This window comes from Meleagris gallopavo, chromosome 16, assembly GCF_000146605.3.
Source record: "Meleagris gallopavo isolate NT-WF06-2002-E0010 breed Aviagen turkey brand Nicholas breeding stock chromosome 16, Turkey_5.1, whole genome shotgun sequence".
In the NCBI taxonomy this organism is placed as follows: domain Eukaryota; kingdom Metazoa; phylum Chordata; class Aves; order Galliformes; family Phasianidae; genus Meleagris; species Meleagris gallopavo.
Window position 1 is genome coordinate 13,158,716 of NC_015026.2, and position 19,822 is coordinate 13,178,537.

Here is a 19,822-nt window from a genome sequence, read left to right on the forward strand (position 1 = left end):
CTGGGCGGCGGGCGCCGGGCTGCCTCTGCTCGTCACTGCTGTGGCATTCCGGTGGCAACAAACAAACAAAACCCACCGAAAACCTGCCTGATTTTCTTCAACTTTTTCCTAACCTGCAAACTGAAGCCTAGAAGTATCAAGAATTTCCTGATCAGTTCGAAGGGATGCTTTTCAGTTGAGGTTTCTATAGTCTTTGTCTCAGTTTTGCTCTAAAAGTTGCACATAGAATCATTTTCCTGGCAGAACGGTCACAACCCCATTAATCTGCACCTCATGATATGCAGAGCTCAGTGCTGCTTTGTTCAGCATGTGAAATCTACAGCAAGGCATGGATAAGGTTGCTGTCGCTGTCTATAACTGCTGTGGTAGGATTATTATTCCATGGGGGTGTTATCCTTGAGTGAAAACTTTTGGTGCCAGTTTTTTTCCAGTTTGTAAACTACTTGATGGTGACTAGATAAAAAGCACTAAAGGAGATCTTTCTGTTAGGAAGTTTGTCAGTTCCCCTTTCATGAGGCAACATTTGGTATATTAAGCAAATACACTGAAATGCGTTTGTCAGTCTCAGGTGCAGTCTGTATAAACATCCCAACACCGTAATAGGAATAGGTGATTATGGTCTAATGCTGGAGCAGCTCCTGCTAAGAGAAGCAATTGGGTGAATGATGCAAAGAGATTTTTGACCTTTTCTGTTTCTTTTCAGTTTTTTTCTTGCCTGCTTAATAGGGTTGAACAGTCATATAGAAGAATATAATCTTTCAAGCTGGATGACTTCAACTAAACACGGGATGAATTTTGCAGTTGAAATACCATCAAGATCATACATAGAAGTGTAGTGAGAACACTACTATTTTGTCAAGACAGCTTACTGCAGTTTTGTAGCACAAGGCCATGATTTTGACACACACAATTTTCTTTTCTTACCATGAATGTGTTGTGAAAGGCAACCGTTTTGCTTAAATCAAGGTATGCATGTCTGAAAGCAAAGTGAATCAGCCCTTGCAAAGATGTGGATGGTTACAGCCATATGGATTTTACACTAATCTCTGTAATTTCCCAGCTTTTTTTTTTTTTTTCTTAGGCACGTATAGGGAGTTCTCTTCTACAATTCTGTTGTCAGTGCTGTATTTGATGTCTTTGCATGGTGGGTCATAGATGAGGCTCAGGATGCTCAGCTCTTTCTAGGTGACGAGTGTGGTGTGCATGTACAGTGCATGTACGGTGCCTGTACTGCCTCCTCTTCAAATGGAATCCTCTGAGATTGCATCTGCACGAGTATTGTCTACTGTGATAAAGGTGCCATGAGAAATTTCCATTTTGTAATTTAAACACATTTTCTTGTGATTTTGCAGTCTGAAGAAATATTTTAATCTGCAGAAATAAAGGAACATTTGCATATAAATGTGAGAACTGAGGATGAAGGGTGTTTGTGCAGGAAGGGTATTTCTGCTCTCTTCTGCCTCCATTACTTTGCCAAATTTGGAGTGCACAGTTTTGAAGCTAGGATCATGGACCAACTGCTATACTCATTTTACTATAACTAAAGGGTTTAAAGTTACTACAGATCTACGTTAGTTAAATATTTTTGTGGACTTATTCCAGATGAGGCCTGAGTAAAGCAGCTGAATTTTGTCATAGGTCTTGATTTGTTAAATGAAGTGTGATGAATATAATGGCAGTGAATAAATAATTTTCAGAATACATATCTGGTCTATGCAGTATAGATTTTAGTATAGTTTAGTATAGTCTTAATAATTTTAAAAAGTTAGTGTGAGCATACAGCGGAGAATGTGCCATTCTGGAAAAGCATACAATATGTTGAAAATAAGAAAAAAAGAGAAATGGGGCAGTGAAAAGGAAATGTTTGTGTAAAGTGTAGCTGAGTAATGACCATGATTAGAACAGGGCAGGTCTGAGGGGTCCAGATCTCTTAATTCTTACTACAGTACATATTAGATCACACTACCAATTCAAACAATTCTTAACTTAGAAGTTCTGAAAGAAAACCCACCAGTTGCAGAAAGTGCACCTTATTTCTGTTGCAATTTAAAGTATGATTATATGCACTTTGAGAGGCCAAAATATAGTACCTATTAAATCAGTAATCGTTTTTTTATTTACTATCTCTAATGACTAATTAATATGAAAAGCAACATGGTCAATACAGTGGTTGAAAGAAGAAATCCTTTATCTATTCTTAGCAAGTGGTAACAAGATAAATTGGAAAAATGGAAGAATCCGAAAGGTGAAAAAGGCAAAATGGAGTTGATCTAGACATTGGAATTTAAATTACAAAGCACAAATAGATATGCAGATTTGAAAGTAGACCATTTTAATCTTATACATAGAATAGAATGACTATATGCCATCTGGAATGCAGGGAATCCAATGAAGGTTGGAGGTGTAAACAACACACAGCAAATTTTCAACATCTGTTTTAACTGCTTGATACTATAATTTATATCAGTCCTCAAGGGATAAGTTAGAGAAAATAGGGGAATTAATAAAACCTGGTGATATAAAAGGTATCACATCACTGTGTTTGTTTAGAGACAATATGGACATACACAGACTGAATAAATAAGGCATACAACGTATCAAGTCTATTTTCTGTTTCTCTCCTCTTCCAATTCTCATAAATGCTGTAACAGGAAAGCATTCCTAGTAGATGTTATCTTTTGGAAGGCCTGGCATCTGACACCCCTCCTATTTTTCTCCCTTAACAGGTAACAACTGTTTAGTTTTGAAGACTTAAGAATAGTAGCTTATACTATTACTATTATACTATTATTCTATACCATTCTGTTTTCATCCTATTCCATTGCTAAGAATAAAAGACTCCAGTGTGATACGGCAATATAAATAAATGTACTAAGCAAAGCCTAAAATGTTACAAAACATGATAAAATATGATAAAACTTAATGTCTGCCCTTTTGATACTCTGAATGGGGAATTAAAAAACGAGTAACTAAGTACTGACTCGGTATTAAAAAGGGTCTTATTAATATTTCTCTTTGATACCAAATAGCTTTTCACTTTCAAAGGGTCCACAAAATAAGAAAAAATACTTAAAATGTTTTGCACAAAACAAAAAGATTGATTGACCAGGACTGATATTTTCTCACTAGGAAAGGAACAATGATGGCATTGAATTAAGAATTCACAATGTAATTGATTTTTATCTGACTCATTTAGTGTAGGCAGGCTCAATTTGTTCAAGAAACCTGTAATATATTCCTTGAGTCACTGTAACTATGAGAAATATAAAAGTTGATGTAATAAGTTAAACACATTGTTTAACTCAGTTTGTTTTGGACACTGATTTCCCATTTCTGACACAGATACAGGTTTTGTCTAGATCAGAGTTGCTTTTTGTAAGATTCTAGTAGATGTCTTACTCATTTTATGTGCTGCCAAATGTTCAGAAGTTCTACTTTATTCAGGGTGCCTCTGATTTTGGATTCCCCTATGTTGAGATTGCATGTACACACTACTTACAGATCTTGCTGAGTAATTGAGACCTGTGCTGACAGGAAACTGAGAAGTCTCAATCAGTCACAGCTCTAGTGAACAAGAGAAGTAGATTAAAAGAAACTCTTTGCATTAATATATAATTTTGACACGTTAGATTTCTGCTCTTGAAGGGCCACAAAGTTTGAGTTGTGAGTTTGCACTGAAACTGCTAGACACAGAAAAAAAGAAACACAGGAAGTCTGCAGGGCTGCAGCTAAGTGACAAAATCAAGGCTTTAAGGGAAGTACCCTCCTCCAAAACTATGCAGAAAAGTTGAGATTGACTGCCAGCTCATACTGAACTATCTAAGAACTTCCTGATTTAAATGGTTTCTACACATGTTAAATTCTGTATAGTGTATAATTTCTGATGATCAATGAGATGTGTCCAGTCACATTTAGGGGAAAATTAAGCATATAAATACATACAAAAATACTTTTATTTTTATCTTCAGAGTACTACAAACTCCAGGTATTTATTGTTTGACTTGGTCTGAGAATAAAAATGAAATATGAGTGCTTTTAATTCACATTTAGATCTAAAACTTGGATTTGTTGGATTTCCTTTACTTTTAGATAAATAGGTTTTCCACTAATGTATAAGCAAAAGCAGCAATCTGACAAAAGAAGCACTATTTAGTTTGTGCATGACTTTCAGATTCCTTTCTCCTTTGCTGATGACATTTTATTAGAAAAAAATAACCCAGATGATCATAAACAACAGTTGCTATTTCTGGAAAAAAAAAAACCAAACAGGCAGCAGCAGCAATCCTTCAAGTATTAACATTTATTAAACAGTTGGAGAATTTAGATGTTTCTTCAACTAACCATACAACAAGGATGTTCTTGTTTTACTGTTACACTAGTTAGCTCAAAATATACAAGGACAATCTCTTTGTATCCTTGCTCAAACAAAAAGCCACTTTTCAAGCAGGAAAACAGAATTCATCCTCTTTCTTAAAAAGGGATTTTTTTCTTCTTTGAAGATCAACTGTTTAACTGAATATATTTTTGAGAAACACACGTACATCACAAAGGTGAACATAAAGAAACAACATCAGAATGCTCTGAGAAAAAAATAAACTGTCTTAGTGATTATAAAAAATCTGAGAAAAAGGATCTACTGTCATGCCACTTTGAGAAGTAGCTTCTACAGATTGCAGAGTGAGGTTTAGCTGTCCTCTTATGTGCAAGTGGAAACTAAGTTATACATTAAACAGGCAAATAAACCTTCTTGTTGACTAGCCTATCAGCCTATCACTACTGTCTCCTCAACATATAGGCTTACTAATAGATTGCATCAGCATTTGAGAGAATTTTTACTGCCTTGGAGAATTACTTCTGTCCTCTAAAATCTTCATAGAACTCTTACAACTGTATGTTCCTGTTCACTCACGTTGTGTACCGGATTTTACATGTGAAATAGATCTTAAAATTGACATTACCATCTGTGATGTCACTTGTATAGCAGTCACTGAATTTCATGAAACAGAATGACTAAGAAGCAGGCATCTATTTTGCCATAGTTTTTTGTCAAATAAAATGTTTTTCCATAATTAAAGGTGGAAATGAACAGAGAAGGATTAGGTATAGGAAAAGGTAGCTATTCCTATTACAAACCTCTTGGCTTAATTTGTAGGAAATATGACTTCAAAATTAAATAGTATTTGATTGTTTTATGTTTCAGTGTGGACTCTTTCAGCTGTGTCTAGCACTTCTGCTCCTCAGAATTTCAGGTCCTTTTGTTTTCCCATTGTATTAGATAAGCAGAAGTACCCATTTTTCAATAGTATTATCTTATCAATAAATTACATTTTGCATTTCTCTCAGGTTCCTTGTCTAAAGATCTATTTATTAATTATTATTTTTCATACCACAGGTGAAAAGAGATAAATATCAAATCTCAACATAGGTAGAGGCACACAGGCAGATCTGTAAATGAAGACATGCCCCACAAAACTTTTATTTACCAAATTAATAATCGATTAAGACCTTCTTCCATGGAAACGAAATCCACCTGTTTTGCACTAACCCTTCACTTCATACGCGCTCCTCCTTCACTGTGTTTGTGATGATTTTTTTCAAATTTCTTCCAGCTGTATTTATTCATAACAACTGGCAACACTCTGCGTATTCCCACTGTGATGTTCTTTTAAATATTTTACCCTCCAGCACTTTTCAAATGTCTTTTACAAATACAACATAGTCCTGTGACTAAGTACAAAATGGCATACTTTATTCCTGATCGAAAAGTGGCTTTTCTGCTCTTTGAATTTCTGTTTCTTTTTAAATGAGAAACAAAACTTTTGTTCTTGGAAATATTCATTGATCTTATCAGTACATTCCTACTTTTGCTGGAGGATGATCACAACAAAGATATTTCCCCTATATAGCAGGCAAAATGAAGAAATTAACTTCAGTGCCTCTTCCAAATGACATGGAACCATTAAAGAAAGTTTTTGTATTTGCAAATATATATAGTAGAGAATGTAGAGAAGATACATGTTCTGTAGAATAGTAGGCTGAGAATGTTAAGTGTGCTATGTTCAATGATTAGCTAATAAATTATTGGAAAATTTACTGTGTGACCTTGCAAAAAGAGCTGCTCCACTACTTTGAGCTTCAGACATAACTCTATAATCAGATAAACCAGTGGTCAATGATCATCAGACTTTTGGGGTAAGTCAGCGTATTATCACTTGGGCATTATGGCAGTTCTATGAATAGATAAGAATTATATGACAAGGCATGGGGGTATCAGAAGGAGTAAAGTCTTTCACTAAGCAAGTATGTTTCCATTAAAAAACAACTCCCATTAAATTCTTATAGCCTGCCTAAAACTAATCAGAAGTGATCAAGAAAAATACTTGAAGGTATTTACATTTACTAATATTTTGGCATATATATGTAGCCATAAACTGAGTTAATTCAATACTGTGTCATTGTGCAGAAAAGTAACCAAGAAGTTGAAGTTAAATCTTGGTATACGTACTGATAAAATAGACAGTTTGGAAAATAAAGTTTAGGCTTGGAGCTAGAAGATCTTTAATGTCCTTTCCAATTCAAAACATTATATGACTCCATGATTCACTTGGAATTGTCATCTTTTATATTTATTTGAAAAAATTAGTTTCTGTGTGCCTTTGGACACAATCTCCTGGAAACAAACAAACAAACAAACAAAGAACTTCTATGAAGCCTAGTAATGTTTTCTTATGAGGCATGGTGGAATCATTGGATGCTGTTCAAGAGTGGGTCTGTGAGAAAATTGCTTAATGCCAATCAGTAGAAGACTGAAGACCATTTGTCCATATGAACACACTCAACAAGCAGAGATGATACAGACTGCATCTAACCTTGGATGAGACCCATTTGACAAAAGTCTGTCTACAAACCTATGGTCTTAAAGCTGTGGGGTGGTCTTCACAGAGTAAAATAAGGGAATGAATGATAAAATGTGAGCATCCTAAAAATAGTGAAGCATGATTAAAAATTTTGTTGAACACAGTGGGATGGATTCAACAACTATAACATTTTTTTAAATAATTAACTGTGCTGAATTTTTCATGGAAGAGCACAACATTCATATGGTATAATTATTACAGTGTGAAATACATTTGAATTAGAACAAGATGTCACTGGGTAAGTAAATTCACAGTGTCAGGAAATGTTGTCCTCCCCAGGTTCTAGGAATTATGTGCTTAACATTCTCTTGCAGCACACAGTACAGGCTACTATTAATGATATATCCACAGCTGAACGTAAGGTATGGAAGGAATATTTAAAATGTTTAATTATTCAAATGAAAGAATTAATTGACTGTGTTTTTTTTTTTTTTCCCCAGTTCTAAAATATTTCTAAACATTAGAAGAGCTCAGCATGATAGGAAGAGTATAATAAGTGCCTGGGAGGAAATAAAAAATAAAATAAGTGGAAACTTAGAACTTTCCTAATGACTGAGACTATGGCATACACTGTGTGCAAACAGTCATTTGGAGTTACCTACATAAATAAAAAACATGATATATTTCTATTATTAGAGTCTCCTGAATGGAAAGAAATCAGATGAGAAAAATATGAGCTTATAATTCCTAATAGAGTGGTGGTGCTTATTAACAACCTAGTAAAGACTCTCACAAAAATGGCAAGATTGCAGATTGGTAGTGACCAATTAACTTTAGTACCAGTAACTTTAGGAAAATATAATTGACCTTTTGCCTTTTAATTAAACCTGTATGACACGTGAATTCACAGTAAGGTAAGTGGTTATGCATGCGTCTCTTCCTTATAAATATTTTTTATGTTAATATCTTTTAGTGAATGAAAGAAATCTTTTCAGGCTTTGATCTTTGGTGTTTAGGCTTATAGTAAAGGGGTGGGGTGTCTCCTTACTCACATTGTACAATGAGTTCCGTAAATCAAGATGTCTTCAATGAATGCTGTGACCTTTTGTGTTATCATAGGAATTATATTGTACTCTAGTGAAAACCTGAAGAAAGGCTTTGAATATGTACAAGTAATCAGTGATTGCAGAGCTGGTGGAGTATATCTAGTGTTGGCATAGTACTCATACTTGTCCCACCACTTGAGTTTTGAAGAGCAAAGTGACGTCGAAATGATTCACATTTAGACTTTCTGTGACAACTGGAAGATAATATTCTGCTCACCAATGAACTTCTTTCTTCGTCTTCTACCTTTACTCATATTAATCTGAAGTACCTTCTTCATCTGTTATTAATGTTTCTGTTAAGAAAATAAATACAACAGAAAGAAACAAGCAATAGTTTTTCTTATGCTGAGAAGATGAATATGGGATTCAGAGTCCAAATTAAAATTGAATAGAAAAAGACACCTGCTTACCATCTTCCGCCAGATATTTAACTTCCATAGATGGGCACCATGTGAGACACAGCACTTAATTGCTGGTTGTCATGTTTTCCATTTAGTATGCAGACTTTTAGGTTTACTCTTCTGAGGCATCTAACCCTCTATAAATCCTCCATGGAGGGAAACCTGATTTGAAAACATCAGTAACTTTTTACCTTTGTGAGTTCTCAAGCAATTCTACATAGTTTAACCTGCTACCATACTGATTGTTTCTTTGAAAAGTATTAAAGAATTCTGAATTGTTTAGAATTTGCCAGGGCTGGACAAAATACATTCAAGATTACGTAGATGGAAATCATCACATTCCTTGTTAGAATAGGCTGATGAGAAAGCAACTACTCTGTTTACTTCCCAGAGATAATTTGCTCAAGAGCACATCAAATTTAATTGAAACATCATACCAGACACTCTGAAGAAAGCAATTCTGTCTCAGCTGAAACTAAGACATTTACTTATGTCATGGTTTCAAGGTTTTCCATCGATACTCTACACCGTAACATCATACAGTGCAATGGGAGTTAAAGAGTTAATGGTGCAGTTTCAAGACTTGTCACTACATCTTCATGAGTTCCAGTCTCATGGATTTAGGAGAGAAGAATGAACTATGACTCTAAGAAGACTTCATTTTGTTGTTGTTTCTGCTTTCCATTTCTGTTTTCTGTTTGGAGGGAAAGCTAAAATGGACTGAGAGTCACAAGACAGCGTTTTTTTCTCCCTGGCCACTTTGCCTACAGCATTAGAGTAAGGATTTTGGTTTTGGAAACTCTCTCTTTTGCATTTTGTTAGCTTCAATTTCAATAATGCTATATTATCTCACATTCTGCTACTATATTTAGTAAACTGAGTTTGTTTTTTTTCCCTTTGTCTCATTCCTCTTCCAGGCATGTCTCCTTGCTTTTCCTTTTCTGCTCCCACCTACCCCCCTCTCCAGACCATGGATCCTTGGGTCCCTTCACCCCCTCATCACAGAAACCGGGCCAAACTGTGACAGTGCATTGATTTTATCAAGGCTGAATGGGGCTTTGGGCAACTTGATCTGGTGGGAGATGTCTGTATGTCTATAGCCAAGGGGTTGGAACTAGCTGATCTTAAAGTTCCCTTCCAACCCAAACCATTCTATGATTCTGTGATTCCATGACTTTCAAGCTAGCTGCAGTCAAAGTTTAAGTATTAAGTAATAAACATATAGCCATTTAACAAGGTATTTGCACAAGTCAGTACATCCTCATTCACCTAGCAGGAAGGATGAGGAATCAGTATGGAGGAGCAGCATAAAGTCTGTGCATAAGTTCTGTCTGTCTGAGCCTCCTTTTGAGAATCTATTTGGGGCTGAACTGACTTTTTTATTTGGCTGAATTTCTTTCCCAGTGCAGGTTTTGCAAGCCAGTGTTGCTAAGCTGTAAGAGGGATCCCCACAGTGCAATTCAAGTCATTGACCACTGTACATGGTCTGTTTGTGCACTTGATATGCTACAGTACTTAAAGTGCATCTATATCATAAATAAGGATGAGATGTCTGCTTAGGAACAGGCTTGGATGCACTGACCTGAAGAAGCATCTGTTACCTTGCTGTCAGCCAGAAATAATGATATCATAAACAGACTAGTACTAAAATTTCCAGTTTTGGCTTCCAAAACCAGAAGAAATCTGCGTAGTTCTGGTGTGCTTTGGTTTTGCCCTTCTACTCTTTGCTGGGCACACAGGAATGCTTTCTCTTTATATAATAAAAAGAGTGCTGTTTTTTATTTTCTTATTTTTATTTTTTTTTACTAAAAACCACTAGAAAGTCCAAGCTTTTCAAGCTTCTGCCAAGTTGGCTTAATTGGGCTCTTTAGATGAAAAAAACTAGCAGAAGGCTGCACTAGTAGTCTCAAAGCTCTGATTTTCATGCTTCAGCACTAATTTACTTCTGGATAAACTTTGGTTAATCACATTTCTGCAACTCAAGCAAGTAAAGAGCCAAATTCACCCCAGTTGAAAGGAGTCCTGGTCTAATTTAAGTCCATTAGAATTCCATTCTCCCAGTATTTACTATTTTATGTAGCTTTTAAAGTATAATTGTTTTGGAGGCATCCAGGTATGTACACAGGTAAAGTATTTCAGCAGAAAAATCCACTCAAAATTAATTTTGCAATGGAAAATGTTTTAGTCAACTCCTAGTATACTGTCTAACAGATTCATAAACCATGGATACTGACATCTGCTTTGCCTGCAACAGTAATTCTTTCACTTAACTCTTGAGAGTACCTTTGTCTACAGATCAAAGATCAGCATCTTGCCCACAGCCACTTAGTCTTTGACTTGCAGTGACTCTGCCAGCAAGGACACAAAGTAGTGCAAGATGCAATGGTATTCTTAGGCAGTGCAGCTAATAAGATTTAGAGAACTTAAGTAATTGTGATTTCTATTTAAAAATTACGCCATTCCTATTTTTTCACACTTTTCCTTCCTCGGAGAAAGACATTTGTAATATTGCTGCATTCTTACAATATTTATTTCATCTTCTAGATTAAAAACAAAACAAAACAAAACAAAGCAAAAACAAAAAAAAACTCCAAACCACCACATTTGCATAGATCCCATGTAAATAGAAAAAGTGCAAGGTAGGAAGACTTTCTTATTGAGCTACTGAACAATAAATCTCACTTGAATAAACATAATAAAGCCATTCTGGGCAAAACTTGGCTAAGATGATTGAGCAGACAAGATAGGCATAAAAAAGGAGAACTCATATTTATTTATTAACCAGCTAGGGCTTTTGAGAAGTTATTTGGTACACGGAAGAATCAAGAGAGTAAAGCAACATAAGGATGTTATTTCTGCAAAAAATCATACACCTCTCACAGTCTAGACTACATCAACAGTGAAGAAAGAGAGCATATGATTTTGCACATTCTGCAAGTAAATTCATAAAGACCAACAAGACTCAATGGATTTTTAGGGCAAAATCATAAACATCTGGTGAGCACCTTGATGTGTGGAGGAAGAGGGAGAAGCACCAGCTGGATCCATCATCTAACTTGGCAATTTTGTTATGTTCATCACCGTGGTACCAGAACACCTTTACAAGCTCTAAGAGTAATCACAATTAAAGGATCATAGAATCGTAGGATTGTTTGTGTTGGAGGGCCCTCTTAAACATCATCTAGTCCAAATCCCCTGCAGTGGTACAGGGAAATCTACAGCTAGAGCAGGTGGCTCAGGGCATGGTCCATCCTGACCTTGAATGTCTCTAAAGATGGGGCACCAACCACATCTCTGGTCGACCTGTGCCAGTGCCTCACCACATAAGCTTCTTCCTTATATGTAATCTAAATCTCCCCTTTTTTCAGTTTAAAACCATTTTCTCTTGTCCTATCAAAAGGACAAGAGTCTGCTAAAGAGCCTGTCCCCTTCTTTCATATAGCCCCCCCGTTAGATACTGGAATGCTGCTATTAGGTTGAACAGCTCCAGACCTCTCAGCCTGTCTCTGTAGGAGAGGTGTTCCATCCTTGGATCAATTTTATTGCCCTCTTCTGGATGTGCTCCAGCAGCTCCATGTCTCTCCTGTACTGAGGACTCCAAGTCTGGATGCACTGCTCCTGGTGAGCCCTCATCTGCACAAAGCAGAAGGGCAGGATCCCCTCCCTCAACCTGCTGGCCACGCTTCTTTTGATGCAGCCCAGGATACAGTTGGCTTTCGGGGCTGTGAGGGCTCATTGCTGGCTCATGTCCAGCTTCCCATCCACCAGTCCTTTTCAGCAGTGCTGTGCTCTAAACTTCCATCCCCTGGCTTGTATTGGTAGTGGGGGTTGCCTCGACCCAAGTGCAAGACCTTGCACTTGGTTTTGTTGAACCTCATGAGATTCACCTGGGCCCACAGCTCAAGCCTGTCTAGGTCTCTTAGGATGGCATCCGCTTCCTCTAGGTTTCTGTTTGTATCTGACAAAGGATTTATTAATCTCATTGTTACTATAGTGAAATAAGAAGGTGAAAATAATGAAATTTACATTTTACTCTGAAGGAGCTGAGATTTGTAATTGTTCCAGTATCATAGGGAATTAACTCCACAGCTGAATGCCAGCTGCCAAGAAAATTTTGTATGTGTATGGCATAGAGACGAGTCTTCTCTTGTCCCTCTGGAATGTAACTGTAGTGAAAGGTCATGAAGTCAGACAAAAGCAGCCTTCATTCTTACACTGGCAGGGCACACAAAAGTTGTTTAGATGTAGGCAGGAAGGTAGAGACAAGGATTGCTGATTTTTATTGGCATCCCTAGTAGTGCAAACAGCTACCTTCAGCCTTTGTGCTACAGAGCTGTCCTTATCACTCTGCCAGCAGACCGTGCCTCCCTTGGGCTGATGGACCAGAGCTCTATCTGAATCAATTTTGAGCACTATATAGCTATCTGAACTGGTGCGTAAGGGTGCGCTGTACATAAAATACTCCTTAAATATTTCCATATTCTTTCTACATAATATGCATGAGAATCTGGCCCTTATCTTTGTTATTTTTGTCTAACATTTTTCTGTCGCTTTTTTTCTTTTTAGATCCTTTAATGTTTTTTTTTTCTTTCACTATGAATAACATGAACCTTATACCAACTTTATAAAGTGATCCCATTGCAATCAAAGGAATTTTATATCCTATAAAAAACACCTCAGTGAGAATAAATTTGAGGATCAAATCTTGATCCTCATAGTGAAATCTTCTCTCCTCTTAATGGTAATATTCCTTTTAACACTAATGAGATTTTTTCCTCTGTGTACAACTATCAATAAGTAATTAATGACAACCACCAGACTGATACCCCAAATATCTTTTGCAATAAGATGAAAAGACTGAAAACTGGTACAGATTCAGTCTTTGCATGGAGAATCTATTTCTGGTCTTGCTATACTAATTTTTTTTTTTAACTTAAGCTAAACATCATGAGAGAAACAAGTGAGATAATTTGGTATTGTGAGATCTCTGCTCTTTTTCACTTACGGTCATTTTGTGTATTGAAATACTTGCAATGAAAAGTGATCTGGTTATTCAGCCATTGAAATTATCTGTTTCTTCATCGTATTCTCAAGGCTCACTTCAACTGTTCTATTTTGCACAGAAATTACATGTGATTTCCTTTTTAAATTTAATATTTTTTTCCTTTTAAAGAACAATCACTATATTCACAGGGAGAATTTGTGAAGCTGTAAAATCATATTTAATATTTCAAGGTGTATATAAATTACATGACTTTAAAGAGGCCAGCTTTCTGTCAGATGTGTGGGAGTGAATGACAGACTAATTCCCACACACACCCAAGAAAATTGAAAGTTGTCCTTTTACTAAGTATTCAGTTACAACTGGCCCTAAATATACACCATTTCCATATTATACAGATGTATAATTATTGCAGCTTCTTTGCATTTTACTCCCATGTCACTTGCCTATACAAATATGCAGATGAAACAAACCATTCTGAAAACAATACTCTGATCTGCCAGCATTTTGTATTAAAGTGTTCCACTTTATTTTCATCTCACAGTCATGTGCTGGGAGCAGATATCCTAAATGTGTTATTAAAATTAGATTATATTTAGCAGGTTTGAGATAATCTGCTGTTTTCTATCAGCTGTATAGAACCAAGGAATATCCTGAGTTGGAAGAGATCCACAAAGGACCACTCAAAATTCAAACCATACATCTCAGAGCAGTGTTGGAATGCTCCTTGAGCTCTGGCAGCTTGGGGCTGTGACCACTGCCCTGGGGAGCTCGTTCCAATGCCCGACCACCTTCTGGTGAAGAACCTTTTCCTTATTCAATCTGACCTTCCCCTGACAAGATACCACTAATATCTGCTCTCATCGTCTTATACTACTTCAAGATTCCCTAATGTTTTCACATTACAGTTAAAATCTTTTAATTTGTCCTGATGTCCATAGCTGTGGGAAGAAAGTTTATTAAAAATGTTTTTTTCTTTTTTTTTTTTACAGAGCACATAGTAAATAATACTTTAAGTAGTTACTTTTCAGTGAACTATTGACATGATGCAAAATGCAAAGAGACTGGATTGGTGTCTTTTCCTTCAAGATACATATAACACAATGCCTAGACAGATGTTCTAGACAGATACTCGAGGTAATTATAATTGCTAAGAGTGCTAAGAAATATCAGTTGTGAATCCCACGAACACTAGCACAGTTGTCTCTAGAAAGAAAACACATGAAACTGCATTCAGTTTCCCACCTTGAGATCTTCATGTCACTATACCTGGTTGATAGATTATGCTGTCACACTGGCTATCTGCTTAGAGGAAAGAGAAACAATTCTCCTTGGACTGAGCTTTAGTACTTCTCTTTACATTAGCTATCATGTGGAGTCAAGAAGAGACAGTGAATACCGTCTGCCTAAAAGCATGGCCTGGAACTTGTATGTGTATTTGTGCATGTCAACAGTTTTCCAATACAAGTGCCTAAATTTAATCACTGAATTCATTATTGGGCTTTCAAATATTTGACCAGATTTTCAGAAGTACTGACCACTCAGATATCTGGTGATCTTAGCGCAAGCTGTGATTACTCAGAATCTCTGAACAAAATCACCCAGAGCAGTTTTCATTTTAAGTCAATAGAAAGATGGGTGCTACATTTCATAGGTACAGGGTTGGACTGTAGTCTTTGGCAACCACGTCTGACACTCTCAGCCAGGCACCTGCGTGGTAATCGTGTGAGTCTGACAGTCACATGAAAACTGCAGTGTCACATAATCAAAAAAAGAATCACAGAGCTCCGACTGCTATTCCTTTATTGTGTCCTTTATTTTATCTGTCTTATCACTTATTTGAAAATCCTGAGTGTCATAGCAGTTAACATCCTTTAAAAATGAACCTGTCAGAGAAATTTTCTTTTCCTTCTTCACAAATATGAGAATTCCTACATCTATCTGTTATTACTACATATAAGATCCAAAATACTTCATTTCTTGGATGGGCATGTTGTGACAGCTATCCATGGATAGTTGTCATTATAACTAAGGCTTATTATCAGGAAAACACACTAAAAAGGTCTAATGTTCAGTAACAACTTTTGATTTTTGTTTCTTGCCCTAATACACTTTGGAAGACACATAAAATACAAGGTGACTAAATTCCTTATAAATTCTGTAATACAGAAACTTTACATTTCTGTGAAGAGCAAGTTACCTCTGAGCTTTATAGCTCACTTTTAGCCCCTGAGAGTCAATAGTGCTAGAATTGACAGACTATAACTGATTCACTAATTGGACTTCATATTCTGGCTTCCATCCATACAAGTTCCAGGCCTGGGGAAAGCACATTTTAGTCTACCTTCTAGACACTGCTGTGTAGCTCCTTAGCTGTTCTAATGTATGCCAGAGTCAGTAGAGACAGAGAGACAGACAGTAGAGGATTAAAAATTTTTCTCTGCTCTGTCCTCTTTTTTGCCTGAGCACAGCTTCTGTATACTAAAGCGCAGTATACAGCCTATTATACTGCCTTTAACCTTGAAAATTTTCAATGCTATTTTAGTTCTATTTAGAAAGGCTTTCTTTCTGCCTTGAAAAGTTGAACTCAACGGAACAAAGGTAGCTTGGTTTTCAGTTGGAAGGCTACAAAAGCAGGTCCACGTTTTTGATCCCCTGTAGCCCTTTTTTCTTTTTTTGGAAACAAGATATAAAGATTTTGCTGTTAAGAGTCTGGAATGATCTGCAGAGCTTTCTTTGCCAGCTGCAGTAATCCTTAGACACTTGGTCAATCCTTCCAGATGTAAATTCTGTGGCAAGCTAATTTAAAACAAGCAGAAACACACTTAGTTCACTAGTACTTGCAATATTGTTACAATTCAAAAACAACATCAATCTTGCCAAAGAGAGAAAATGACTGGCAGTTTTCCCTTTTCAAAATTAGAGGAATAGCTGTGCAACAGGCAAACCTGAGGGCACAATTCATTTTTCAGCCACACTGCTGAAAGCCTCCAGTGACATTTTGGCACTTATCCCTGATGTATACTGAAGACACTTCCTCTTCTACATTTAAAAGTATTCCATTTGCCTTCTTAATTTATCTTTTTTTCTTTGTTTGTTTTCTGATTTAAACTACTTCCTTTGAGTTAAACTGAAGGTACAAGAACTGTCAGAATTTCATTAAATCCCTTCCAAACATAAATACTGATAATGTCCCTTTCCCCACCTCAACGCATACAATTACTTTGGTTTTGGTTTTACAATAAGATGGTCGAGAAAAATATTTGGTGATAAAGGTAATCACTACATTGTAGAATTGCAATAAACTGTTTTCCTCCTCAGTGAGTCATGAAAACAAATCACGATTTTCATTCACAAGGCACCTCATGGCTTAGTAAATTCTCTTGCTGGTGATCCCTTTGCTATGTGCAAGCTGTATTTTGATGACAGTAACTAAAGAAGTACTCAACATGATGTGTAATGTTTCTAAGATGTTCTAAGTTGCTATGAATTCAAGCAGCTTCCTTGTTAAATACATTTCGTTGCTTCTTCAACTCGTGTTGGCTAATTTGTATGTCTCATGCTACCTTATTACTCGACAGCAGACATATTCTAACATTTCAGTATACTTTAAAAACTAGTAATTGTAAGTATGCTGCCACTTGGCCTCATGTAATTATCATATAATTAGTTTTGTTTTCCAGCCATAATACATTTCATGTCTATACATCCAAATATTCCATTGGAGTACAAAATAAATACATAAGAAGCAGACACTGACTGCTTAATTCCAGTTTCCACATGAAACTGCTTACCACAAAATACTCTTCATATCAATACTGTCTGAGATCAGGCCTGTCTAGCTGCCTTTTCTGACAGATATTTTTGGCTATGGAGATCCTGTTAATAATGATTGAACTATATGACATTTCTCTGGAATTAATGATTGACTAGAAGACTCCAGTGGCTCAGTGCTTGGCAAAGGACCATTCTCCCTAGCCCCTAGCAGGCAGCCTTTCCCTAGGAAATACTCAGAGGTTGCATGAAGATCAGTATTATTATTTACAAAATGAAACAGTGAATTTTAAGCATGATCATTGCAATTGCACTGTGTTTTAATTGTTCAGTATTCTTCAGATTAATCTCCACCTCAGTGTTCAGGTAAAGATAACGTGTTATCTTTCTCTCTTAATTTTACTTTTTCAAAATCACTTTTTTACATAAAAACTTGCAAGAATCAGTTCTAATATTTCATACACGTAAACACAAAACATAACATATATAATACACACATATATGTGCAAAGTATGCAGGTGTAGTGTGTTTGTATAACTTCTACTAACAAATGGCTATACAACGCTATATACGTCCCCCCAAAAACCTATTTTCTAGATTAAAATTGAACAAGCAACATTGCCATAGATACACTTGTGAAAGTCTCATTGAAAATAGAGAAGTATAAGAGGACTGATGTGCTTTGTAGAAGGTCTGTGCCTACAGTTAAGTACTTCACTTAGCTAAGTGGATATGTGCTTGAGTAAAGACATGTTCTGTGGGTTGAAACTTCATGTTCTCAATTGTTTCAGAGGCAAAAGACATTAATTATGGAATTAAACTATAGAAAAAACAAGTAATTATTACTTACTTCAATGCAGTGACAAAAAGGATGTCTAGAAAACAGACAGTCCTGATGCTATATTGTGAAATCTTTTGTGTTTCTCAGCTTCATAAAGACAACTGAAATCAAAGTTTATTTACAGTTTTAATTGAAAAAAAAACCCCACCTTTAGAAAATCATACACTGACCCAATACATGCCCCAGTACTTTATGAAAAGCCTGTTTCTCTCAGTTTTAGTTTTGTTATTTCCGTTGTTACTCTCCATGGTTATATATTTTGATCACGTAGATATTTTGACAACTGCATGCTAGGAAAGCATTATAACACACTGCAGCAGGCAAAAAAAAAAATAAAAAAAAGAGGGGGCTCACACTCTAGTCAAGAATAAGTAGAATAAGTCCAGTTCACCCTTAAAATTCTAAGACGCAACATGGTGAAAATAACATAGGACATAACTAGAGTAATTTATCATTTATTAGGGTAATATGATTCATGGGTTCTGAGTTCAATAGATCTTATGGTGTCACAGGAAACACTGTTTTTCAAAGAGCTTTGAATAACTCACCTTTTTTTTTTTCTTCCCTAGTTCTGAGCTCTGTTTCCTAGGACATGCGTTTAGAGTCAGATCCTGATCTCGTGGAACTGAGTCCAGCAGATGTTAGATTCTAGCCTAAATACTTCGTCTTTGTTGCTGTTGCACAATGCTCAAGGAAATCCTCAGGAAGTTACCAAAACAAGGAACTCATACCATAGGCAGTCAGGATTAATGGCCCACAGAATAAATCATTTTTTGGTGCTATTATTTCTGCACATGCATAGCACTCATCATGCAAAATATTTAAGCAGCTTTTCAGCAAACAGGGAAAGTTGTATAATCTTACCTACCTGACAAGACTGGCCTTTAAAAGTCTACAGATACAACAGTAAGTATGATTCACTTTTGTGCAGTACGTTCAGCACAAATTGCATCACAAAGTCTTAAATAATAAATAACAGCAGAGTGAAGTATACACAAGAGAGGAATGATATGATTTCAGAGGAGACTTGAAAGGGGATGTTGATGAGGTGGAGGTTTTAAGAATTAAATATTAACAAAAAGGCTGGTTTGGCTGAGACCAATTGTTTTCCTCTGCTGAGTAATAAAGGGGCTTTCTGACCTGCAGGAAGGCTTACTGCCAACCCGTTTGGTGGAATCATCACACAGTACTTGGAGTCTATTTTTAAGAGAAACAAAGGATCACAATTAGCTAACGACAGCCCTCTCCAGTTCCAAACGTCTGCTTTGTCCTCTGCCTCACCTCTCCGTTATTTACTGCTTCACAAACCCACACGAACCCGGCCCAAGTTCCTGGAGAGCAGCGGCCACGCAGCCCCTCTCCCTGAGGCCATCCAGATGTGTCCGTGAGGAGCGGGGAAGCCGCTCGTAACACCGGCCCGCACTGCTACATCACGCCATAACGGGCTTATTTCCTACATTTGGTGGCAGCATAGCATTCAGGATAATACCACTGCCGTTTGTGCAGGTTGCTGCCAAGGCAAACGGTGGGGATGACGGAGTCAAGCGGCAGGGAATGGCTAAAAACTCTTTCCCAGAGCCAATGCTCTGTTTGGGGGAAGTTATTTTAATTCAGCGTCTCACGGGCAGCCTTACCGCGTCCCCAGAAGCCAGCCCGATCGACATTATAACGAGATTGCTACACAGCTGCTGTGCAGGGCAGCTCGCGTTTAGCAGCCGCACGCGTAGCCCCGCCGTAAGCCACGCAGCACGAGGAACACTCGCTACCTGAGGGCAGCGCACGGTCACGCCCGCGCTTTAGCGGAGACGCGGTCCCGCGCGCGGCGCCCCGCCGGGACCCAC